The following is a 12,250-nucleotide window of genomic DNA, read 5'->3' on the forward strand; positions in this document are numbered from 1 at the left end:
CTGTTCACATTACAGAGATATCTCATTCATGCACTTAGAACTTAAGTCAGTTTAAATGGAAGTCAAGGATCATTAGACATTTGAGGACATAAAAGACTAAATAAAATCAATAGGAAAATTAACTCAGAATACAAGCTTCCCCAAAGCTGTAATTAATATTCTCAAAAAATAAAAGATTGTACCCATGATATGAGAACAGAAATCTTACCTTTAGAAATATTCAGAAAATAAAGAGCATAAGCAGATTAAGGATATAAAATATGTGTACTCAAATGAATTGTTAGAAATTAAAACTAAGGGAAGTAACTGCCAGAAAATAGAACAAAAGATAAACACACAGAAAATGAGAAAGAAATACCCACACAGAGACACACACTAGTAAAGTTTCAGAACATCAATTTTTAAAAAATCCTAAAAACCCACAGATAACAAACATGCTGCATACAAAGGATCAGAAATCAAAAAGGCATTGAACTCAATAATTGACTAGCCTTCAAAGTTCTGAGGAAAACCAATTTCCTACTAAACATATAAATTTAATGTATTAAATTGAACACCACCATACAGACATATAATCTCTTTAAAATATTACCTTTCAGATATCATAGTAAACTATTTGGAGTAGATACTTCAGAAAAGCCAGGAAATGAGAACCTGAAATTCAAGAATCAGGAGAATCAACACCCAAAAAAGGAACTTGACATTTCAAAGATAATATGTCTTACATGTAACAATATGTTACCCTGTGAACAGTCTTAGCATTTGTTCCATTTGGTGCAGGAGGACAAACACTATTAGACTTTGTGGTGTGTCTAAGCATATTGAAAAAGCTATAGAAAACTAGGCAAACAAAAGACAAGACAATTATTACCTTCATCAGAAATAAAGTAGTGTGGGGCAGTGAAGCTCAGCCGGTCCCAGCACCTGGAAGGAAGCTCCCCACCTCCATCCCAGGCTCCTAGGGCAGAGAAGCTCAGTGGGTCCCAGCACCCAGAAGGAAGCTCCCCTGCTGCCATCCCAAGCTCCTAGGGCAGAGAAGGTAAGCTACATGGGCACCAGAAGCAACCCCCTGCCCCATGGAAATGAAAAAACACATAAACAAGCCTCGAAAACAGACTTCCTGATCACCTACAGCAACCCCAAAGGGAAATGAGATGGAAGAATATGATACTCAACCACCTAGATTCTCTGAACTGTCAACAAAAGAGGATCTGGGAAAAATGAAATCAGAAATAATTACTCAGATAACAGCAAAGATTTTGCTCATGGTGCAAGACATGATTAATAAATCTAGAGAGGACACAGATTAAAAAAATAGAGGATCTGAGGAACATAATGGAATCCCAACATAGGAAACAAATGAATCCATAAAACAGATACAAACAGATTTCCAAGAGATTAAAATCTCCATCGAAAGTCTATTCAGCAGAATGAACCAATGTGAGGATAGAATTTCACATATAGAAGATAAGATTGCAATTAGTGACCAGGAAAAGAAAAATTGCTTTAAAATTGTAAGGGAACATGAGAAATCAATCCAGCAGCTGCTAGACGATGCAAAGAAGAATAACATAAGACTGATTGGAGTCAATGAAGAAAGAGGAGAGAGTGCAGATGACATAAAAAACTGTTCACAGAAGTGATGGCAGAAAACTTCCCAAGGAGGGGAAAAGAACTTGACATACAGATAAGTGAGGCATATAGGACTCCAGCTAACCTTAATCAAAAAAAATCTACACATAGGCATATAATAGTTAGGATTCCAGAAATCCAACAGAAGAATAAAATTCTACAAGCAGTGAGAGAAAAAAACCAAATCACATACAAAGGAAAGCCCATCAGAATCACAGCAGACTTCTCCATGCAAACCCTCAAGGCAAGAAGAGCTTGGAGTGATGTATTTCAAGCCATAAAGGAAAACAGCCTCCAACCCAGATTGATGAACCCTGCAAAACCCTCTTTCAGAATTGATGGAGAAATAAGATGCTTTCATGATAAAGAGCACCTCAGGAACTTCATGAATACCAAACCAGCACTCCAAAAAATTTTAGACAATACCCTAGGAAAAGACAATGAGGATCACAACCCCAGGAAACCCAGCAGAATGAATCCATTGGGTGTGACAAATTAAACGCAAAGGGGGAGAATCCAACAAAAAGAAAAAGTCATGACAAGGCTTTTAAAACTTTTGACTTCATCTCCCTAATGAGTGTATAATTCAGTCTTATTATTGTACTGATTAGTATTTTTCTGATTCTAGAGTTGCACATCATTCCTTGTGCTATACTGGCTATTTATCATCTTCTTATGTCTACATTTTAATTGGGTTGTCTATTAATGAGCTGTAAGAATTCTTTATATATTCTGCTCATAGGTTATGTGCATTGTAAATATGGTCTGTTTAAGGACTACTTTTCATTTTAATGATGTCATTTAAAGTTCTAAATTTTTATAGAATCTCATCAATTTTCTTTCATACATCATGGTTTTTGTATCCTAGGTAGTTCTTGCCTACCCTGAATTCATAAATATTTGCCCTTATAATTTCTTCTTAAAGTTTTATACTTTTAGGCTTTCATATTTAGGTTCACAGATCCCTTTAAGTTATTTTCATGTATGGAAAAAAACAATTGAGGTTAATTTTTTATATACGGATACCAGGTGTTCTAGTGCCATTTGCTGAAGACACTCTCTCCCTCGGCTCTTGAATTGAGTTTATATTCTACAAAATGCTAATGTTAAATAATCTTTCAAAACTCAGTGGACCATATATGTGTGGTTCTATTTCTAGATTCTCTGTTTTATTCCAATGATCTATATGTCTTTCCTTACACCAACACTGCCTTGATTACTGTAGCTTTAGAAGAAGTCTTAAAATTGGTTGCTAAATGTCTTCCAACACTGTTTTTGTTTTTGTTTTTGGCTTTTCTGGGTCCTTTGTACTCCTACATAACTTTTAAATTTGAATATCCAGTTCTTCATTTATAGCAAGTATACACAGATCTGAATTTTTATATATACCTTGTGTTTTCTAATCCTGCTAAATTCAAGTACAAGTTCTAGGGGCTCCTAGAGATTTCTTAGTATTTTCTCTGTAGATGATCATTTCATCTACATATAAAGATTTTGCTTCTGCCTTGCCAATCCTATCCTAGTTGTGTCATTTTATTACCAGACTATTTTGGTTTAGACTTATGTTTCAAAGTCTAATGGACAGATGAAGAGTAGGCATATATGCCTTTGTTCCCCACTTTAGGGACAAAGCATTGTATCATCTCCATTCATAGAAGGAGTTTTTGTTGGAAGTATGGAGTACATGTCTTTGATCTGTTAAGAAGGTTCTGTTCTACTCCTAGTCTCCTGATAGCTTTTACCATGAACAGCTGTAGAATTTAGTCCAATACTCTTTCTCCAACTAGTGACAGGATCATATGGCTTTCTCCTTTCCTCTGTTAAAATGATGACTTTTGGGGGTGGATCTTCCAATGCTGAACCAACACTGCCATACCTATAACAAAACCACTTTCTACATACTGCCAGATCTGACTTCTAAGAGTTTGTTTTGTTAAACCAATTTCTATCTATGTTCATACATTTTTCTTCTATTATCTCTATCCGGTTTTAGGATTAGCACAATGTTGAGTTCCTAAAATGAGGGGAGAAGTGTTCCTTCTTTTTTCTGCTTTAAATGTTTGATATAATTTATCAGTTAAAATGTATATGAGCCTGCTGTTGTCACATAGGTAGGTTTTCAAGCTAGGAATATACTTTCTTTAATAGGTGCTATTCAAATTTTATATTTCCTCCAGAGTTAGTTTCCTTAATTTGTCTTCTAAGTTACTTCTTAGAAGTTATCAAATTTATTTCAAAAAAGATTTTTGTAATATGCTTTCTATATCCTTTTAAATTCTGTAAAATCTGTGGTAATGTCCCCTAGATCTTAATATTGTAATTTAAAAAATGTATAACTGATATTGTGTAACAGGAAGAAAAGGTCTAAAAGAGCAGGGGAATTGGGAGGGGTAGGGGAAGGGAAGAAAGGGAAAGGAAAAAATATGAGAAGAGGAAAAAAATGGAAACAAGGTCTTTACAAATAGGGAAGGGTGGAGGGGGTGAAGGGAGGGCAAGGGAAGGGGAAAAAAATAAGAACCAAGATACTCATGTAAAGGTACAAGATCCCAGTGATGAATGTAACTGTATTGTATACCTAAAATGTGCCAATAAAGTTAATGGGGGGGGGAAGAAATAAAGTAGTATAAGAAAGAAAATGTAATAAACATTTTACTACACATGGATTATCCCTCCATAATGTTTAAATAATCATAAATATGTAAACACTGAATATTGATTCAATAAAAATGGTTAACATGGCTACAGTAGAAGAATGAGGAAAGGAATTATGGGAGTGAATATAAGGGACTATGAATTACTGTAAGAAGTAAAATGTTTGTTTTTCAGATTAGAGACAAAAAATAGTATCTGTTATGCTTGTGTCTATATGTCTCCCCAAAGCCTCGTGCAGTCATAAGTGGGGATTTTTCAGAGGTGGCTGCATCTAGGGTGTGTGATGCTGGGATTGATTCGTGGTGCAATGGCACTAGGCTCAGGGGCACTAGGATTAAGGGTGTGAATGTTACCTGCCCTAAGTAACCTGGATAAAATATATGAGACAGAAAGAGCTGTGGTCGTCCCTTGTTGCTTTGCTACCTTCTGCCAACCATGAACTCTGCAATGCCCTGCTATTTCTCCTCTTCCCTATCACCCTGCCTTGGAGCCAACCGATTATGGACTGAAACCTCTACAAACTGTGAGTTAAATAAACCTTTCCTCCTTTAACTTTGGTTGTCAGGTATTTTGTCTCAGTAATGAGAAAAGTAACTAAGACACTATCTAAAATTTAATCAAGAACTAGCCATATATATGTTTGATACTTACAAATAAGTAGATCAATATTTGAATAAACAGTTGAAATAAATACAAGCTTTTAGCTCAAACAGGATGATGGTGTTTTTCATTATAAATCACTGCTTTTTTATAATGTGTTAAGTTGCTATAAATAAAATCAAACACTTAATAAAGAGTCAAATGATTTTGTTAGAAAGTAAATACAATTAATTGCAATTTCGTGCCTGTACAGGTTTAATATTTTCCTTCCTCTCCCTTTTCATCTAAATAGCATTGCTTTTTGTTTTCTTACTTCTTTTATTTTTTGTTTTGGTCAGATTAATCTTTTTGCAATACCCAAATAATATTGTTCTCCTTAAAAATTTGAAGTCGTGAAGCTGAGTAAGCATTAAAGATCTTCACAACTTATTTCCCAACTATTTATCTTCCACTTAATCAACAGGTACTAATGAAGCAGCAGCTGTGTGTTCTGTTGGAAGCAATGAGAATACAGCAATGGGCAAGACAAACATAATTCCAGTTTTCAAGGCACTTAAATTCTGTACTCCCTGCTAACACCCTCTTTTTCTAGGCCTTTCTTCTAAAACTTTTGGCTCATCAAAATTCTATACTCCCTGCTAACACCCTCTTTTTCTAGGTCTTTCTTCTAAAACTTTTGGCTCATCAGTCTTCTTCTCCTTCTTCTAGTATGTGTGTACAAATCCTGGTTATTCGCCAAAGTGGAATACAAATGCCATGTTCTTCACAATGTCTCCAAGTAAAAGTTCCCTTAAACTTCAGCCACGAGGTTTTTGTGCATTTACTGCTTTCTCATTGCATTACAGCAACTCACAAACAGGTTGTTTTCCAAATTAAAGTTCCTTAAAAATAGGGGATCCTGACAGACTCATTTTCATTTTCTCTGCATCACCCCAACACCTAGAAGATACCCAATAAAGTAATTATTGGGAGAATCCATTTGGATATTTTCACTTATAAACACTGGAACAGCATATTAGTAGTGGTTTAGATCCTTGGAAATTTATTTTGCTTATTGTTAAATATCTTATAATAGCCTTAGATTTACAGAAAAACTAAAGATAACATGGAGTTCCCATGCAACCCATAACCAACTTTTCCCATTACTACCACTGCCCTTTTGTAGGGTACATTTGTCACAATTAATGAACTAATGTTGACATATTATAATTAAAGTGCCTACCTCTTGCCAATGTCCTTAGTTCTTAACTTAACATTCTGTTTTCTGTTCCAAGATCCCATCCAAAAGACCTCATTACATTTAGTGGATAAGTGACCTCAGACTCCTTTTGGCTGTGACAGTTTCTCAGACTTTTTTTTTCTTTTTGATGATTGTATTAGTTTTCTTTTGCTGCAGTAAAGTATTGCCACAAACTTAGTGGTTTAAAACAATATAAATTTATGGTCTTCCAGAAAGGAAGAGAAAGCTGGGTATGAGTTGCATGGGAACTCTGTATTATCTTTGCAGTTTTTCTGTAAATCAATACATTTTTCTGTAAGTCATAAGTCTTATTAAGTCTTACTGAGCTAAAATCAAGATACCAAAAGGTCTTATTTTGTAGAAACTCTAGATTTGTCTGCTGGTTTTCTTATGACTGGACTGGACTTACAGGTCTGGAAGAGGAAGAACATTCTCATCACATCTCAAGCACACATGATACATACATCAACATGAATTGTGACTGCTGCTGTGAGCCTTGGTCCTGCCTGAGGTAGTGTTCCTTAGACGTGGTGGGTACAGCATACCCCATACTCCAAATACAAAGACAGAATACTTGGATTTGAAGGTATCTTTTATCAGAATACTCTCTTTCTCTTTATTTTTCACCTTCATATATTCAACATAATTTATTTATTAATCTCACTAATTTTCCATTTCCCCTGCTAGAATATAAGTTTTAAGGAGACTAGGATTTTGACAGTGATTTCCAGTAATGTTCATCACTAGGGCAACGCCTGGTACATAGCAGATGCTATTGAATAACAAATATCACTCTGCTATTGAATCTATAGTGTAGACATGAAAATGTTGCCTTACTAGCTTTTTATGAAGGGGGTCATAACAATGCATGTGACACTCTGACCTATGAAGTTCTGGTCAACCTGAACTCAAACTTTCCACAAGGATACCAATATCTGTTTCCTTGCAGAGTACAAGAGCTATAGAAAAATATGGAGCAGAAGAAAAACACTAAACAATTTTACTCTTTTTAAGACACTACTGTTCTTCTATCTATAATTCTTTGTAACATTTTCTTGGGTTGTAATCCATTGAGAAGTTTGTTTGTTTTAACCTGGTACTGCACCAATTAGGAATTTAGGAAGAGCTTTTCACTCCTTCTCATTTAGTCAAGTCAGTCAGCCAGTAAACAAATAGGGTCATTGTTGTGTGGCATTATGATGGAAGTAGTGAAATATTAAAAATTAATAAGACATTTTTCTTGTAACTAAAAATATCAGAGAATTGTTTTTCATACATAACCTGAATACCTTATGTTGCATTGGTCAGTTTATCCTTCTCATTCCTTTTCTGGTAGCAATGAAGAAAAAAATGGATATCCTTTCTACAATAAAACACTGAACACAGCTTGCAAATAAATTCATTTGAATATTCAGTTTCGAACCCTGACACCAAAGGAAAAAAATGTACAAGGCTTTGTTCTCTAATACTCTGCAACTGAGTGAAAGATCCACACTTAAATAGAATCTACTCATGTAAAAACTCCATAGAGACATGCACAGGAATGTTAATTCTGGCTCTCTCTAGGTCACAAGGGTTATTTATTGTTGTTGTTGATATTTCAATTTTTTTACAGTGAGCATGTATTATTCATATGCTGATAACAAAAGTAAAAAAAGATTTTCTTTCTTTGAAATGGCATTTTAGATCTTAGGGGTAATAGAAATTTTGTAACTGTCTGCCAAGTCTTACTGCCATTAACTAAGTAAAATTGAGGAAAAGATAAAAAGCAAACAGGAGCTTATAAAACATGAAAATGGGTAAATACAGTTCATATAAGAAATATGCAGTCAAAAGTTCAGTAAAAAAAAACCAATTCTTTGGCAGCACAGTTACCTCAAAGCATTTATAAGCAACTTCTCTTGGCCCTTCTGATATTTTCTCAAAAACAGTGGGATATCACTGTGCTATTGGCAGGGGACAAAACACAAAGCACATTTTTGCTAATATTTTACTTTAAAACACCATTGATCTTAAGCAACCTCCACAATGGCAAATTATAGGCTTTTCAAGTAATTTATAGGGGAAAATTGTGAAGTTTATCTTTGAAATGAAATAAAATAAGACCTACTCTTTCTACTTTGGGGAAATTTTATGTTAAATAACCCAGAAAGGCAGAGAAGACAAAACATTGAGAAATATTTAAAGATTTCATTTCTCTTCCGGATTACGACAAGGTTCATTTTGTGATCTCAGAGGGGAAATCAAATCTGATTTACTGACAACTACCTCAGCACTACGATTCACATTTTCCATTCTTTAAACGGCCTCAACACCGCCACTGTGTTACTGTCCTTTCACGGCGGGGGCGGGCCTGCAGAATGCCCGACAAATCACCCAATGTCTTCAATTAAAGCCACCTGTTTCATTATCGTGATAAATCACAGTGCACAGCATCCAGCAAAGCGTCATAATTTTATGGGGGAAGGAAGCTTAATTTATACAACCTGTCTTTGAAAGGGACGGGTCGATATCTAGCTGTGATCTTCATTCTTTCCGCTTCCCCTCTTTGCTTTGCTTCACCCAAGCAGCAAAACATCCCACTCCTTTCCTCGACCTTGTCTAAGACCAACTCAAGTCAGACTTGAAGAAAGCCCAAGGGAGCACTTGAAACATTACCCTGACCAGCCTGATTCTCATAATCCACAAATTGCTATTCTGATCCTCAATTCCAAGCAAACCAACAGGAAACTAAGAGGAAGTGTTGGTGCATAGGAAAAGAATTAAAATGTTTAATCGTTCTGTGAAGCTCATAGGTGTAGCAAAGCAAATGCCAGCTGTCTATATTGAATTATTGTTCAGAGCACAAACTGTGTGCAGTTCTTTGAAGGTAGGGAGAGGTAATAGTTTATTGTTTCCAGTTTTCTCCTCCAGCTAGATCCAAGTTACTCAAAACCAACTGGTGCATGGTAAAGTCCCAGGGCCACATTACTGAGCCTGTGTCTCCCCCAAATCCTCATTACAGCCCTTTTGGGTTTGGGGTTTTGCTCTTTCTTTTGTGGCAACTGCCGTAAATTTCCAAAGATAGGATTTGGAGCAGGCAAAAGACAATCAACTACTGTTCTGTTGAAGAGGTACCAGGATAAAGCATATATAAGTCTATCAGTGTTTCCCTCTTGGATATCAGAGAGCAGAAAGCAAGAGAAATATTTGGAGAGCCAGGTTTGCAATGTAAGGAAATTCTGAATTCATTACGTAAAGAAAGCAAATCCAAACAGCGTGATAAATGCTAATTTTAATGCAAAGTATAATTAATTGTCCATTTTTCCTTTCTGAAGCCTAAAATTATTTAAAAGAGCGATATCTAACTTACTTTGCCTTTCTGTTCAAAATCATTACTTCTTTCAAGAATTATGTGCTCCCTATCAAGACACGGATTCTTCTACCATCCACTAAAGACTGATTTAATTTATCCATTTGTCTCTACAGAATTTAGTCTTACTCTAACCACCTTTCAATTTAATACTTCTAAAGCTCAGCTACCTTCCAGTATCTCAAGGTTACCAGGAAATATGGAACATGTGAGTCCTATGGAAGCATGATTATCTGTTCATATTACTAATTCCTATTCTGACAAGAAGTAGATGAATAGTTTAAAAAAATGATGTATGTAGTTAAAAGAAATTCATAGCAGAGCTTGGTACATAAGTTAGGGACTGCCAATTTCCTTTGGCTGAAAGTATATGTGGATTTCTTTTTTAGAGGAAATTTTAACCATTCACACCTCCAGCATGCAAATTGGCCTATAACCAATTTGATTAATTGATATCAGATTCTTTTTAAACCTCTGGATTTTTGGTGTACAGGTACTAAAGTCACTTGGCTTTTCTTCTATCCTTCCCCCCCTTCAACAAGTTACTAGACAATAGCTCCTGTAATGCTTCTTCTTTCAGTTCTGAACTTTTCAGTGTTAGAATTTCACTCTTACTCTCCCCATAACCATGCATATGTTTATTTGCAGGAAAGATGCTTGTTTATTATTTACAATTTTTCTTCTCCTTCCTACTTCCATCATCTTTACCACATACCTTCTGAAACAGATCTTTGTTTTGCTATAAAAGACTCAATAGAAATAAGAGAAAGCTGAACTTAGAGAAATAAAGGATTTGTTGTGGAAGATGGGGTGAGGATAAGGCTGTAGAAGAGAGGGAAGAGATGAGGCAGCTACTGCTGCAGAGGAGCCTGGGGGAAGAGCTGAAGGATTCAAAGGGAGCAACGTAAACTTTGCCATAAGATGTATTCCCTTCTCCTCACTCACAAGACCACACTGGGTCCATACTATTTGCCAGTGTTTCTGGATCTGGATTTATGTGCATGTAGTTTTTGACTTTTGTTTGCTTTTGTCTGTTTTGGGCTTTAGGTTATGGTGAAACCAATCTCAACTGTAGAAAGAAGAATAAGAGTGTGGCTCAACTTCTGTGCTCTCTTCAGACCCATTCTCTCAGTTATTCACTGACCATCCAACATCCTTCCTCCTGCACCCACTTAAGGCAACTCAAACTCAACCCAGCTACACCGAAACTCAAAAGCCTGCTTCTCTTCTACCACTCTGCCTCAGTAAATGACAGCACCATTTATCCAGTTTGTCTATCATGCATCTTGAAGGACAGCTCTTCTCTCTTCCAAGTTCTACCTTCCTAATATATCTTGAATCTGTTTTCTTTTCTCCATTTTCTCCATCACAGTCCTGATTCAAGTACCTTCATCTCAATCCAGAGCAACTGTTAAAGCTTGCTAATGGTCTTAAGTGCCTACTTTTTTCCCCCTTTTCATTCAGAGTCATCTCTAAAATGTATTATAAGAGTAGGTCCTCTCACTCTTATTAGAATAAAATTGAAATTCTTATTTTCACTGATAAGACTTTTCTCAACATGGCTTCTGCTCACCTTTCTACCTCATCTCACAATTCCCTTTTCCTTTCTGGTTGTAGTCAAGGTGTACTGGTCCCTATTTCTTTCCTCTGAAGAACTAACTTCATGTCTCTGAACATGTTGTTTGATTTTCTTGAAACTCCATCCCCACTAAACCCCACTTATCTTCATCTACTCAGACTTCTGGTACCAGTTGGAATGTCCCTTCTTCAGAGAAGCTTCCCTAGCCCTGCCTCTCCCTTGCAGAATTATCAGCTCTCCCTGTTATATGCTCTTGTAACACAATACACATTTTCTTGATAGCATTTCTTTCATCTATAATTAAATGACCTTTTCCATAATTATTAATGTCAGCCTCTACAGTAGACTTTCAATTATATGATCCATGATGTTGATGTTGTTAGTATTATGTTGGTGAACTGCTAATTATTTAATGTTGTGAAGACAGTCATTTCTGGGCTCAGTGTGTCTGTGATAGATTCTTTAAAGGCTAAGACATTAAAAATTAAAAGTTCTTTCTATAAACCATATTTATATTTGCTATTTCTAATTCACTGTTTACTCTAGAAGAAGACTTTGTCTGAAACATCCAATAAATATAGGAAACTAAGATTAGGATGTGGATGAGATTAAAATAAAAATTGTGGGAATGAAAGTCAGGAGAATGGCATTTTGTAAAGGACATGTCAATCACTGCCAAGGACAAGATCTCTCACCTACAAGTGCAGGATTTGTGCCTCTAGAGTCAAAATAATGGTACCCATTTCAATTCCAATATCACCTCATTGCTGAGGGAGTTCACAAAAGGAGTTCATTAGTGCCACCTGGGCTGATGGTTTTATGACTCCATCATCGTATCCGCTAATAAATGAACTGATGATATGAATCAAATTCTCTAAAATCTCTGGTTCATTTTGAGTACATTGTAAAAAATCAGTCAAGATGATGGGCTTCATAGTATTTCAGATATAATAAAGCCTAAATCTCTCTCCCTGAAAAATGAGAATTATGTTCAGTGAGCAATCTTATTTAACCCAAAATATTTCGGGGGCTAATAGCCCATGGCATACTTATTCCTCATCAAAATAGACCAAGAGAAAAAGACTCTATTGCTACTCATGCCTGTTTCCACGAGAATCAGTACAATCCCTTGTACCCACAGATACCTTAAATATCTTTCCCTCCATTTAACAGCCACTACATATAATGTTTGATT

This window comes from Heterocephalus glaber, unplaced genomic scaffold (assembly GCF_053883595.1).
Source record: "Heterocephalus glaber isolate CG9 unplaced genomic scaffold, H.glaber_assembly_v1.0 deba00001586, whole genome shotgun sequence".
Classification (NCBI taxonomy): Eukaryota; Metazoa; Chordata; class Mammalia; order Rodentia; family Bathyergidae; genus Heterocephalus; species Heterocephalus glaber.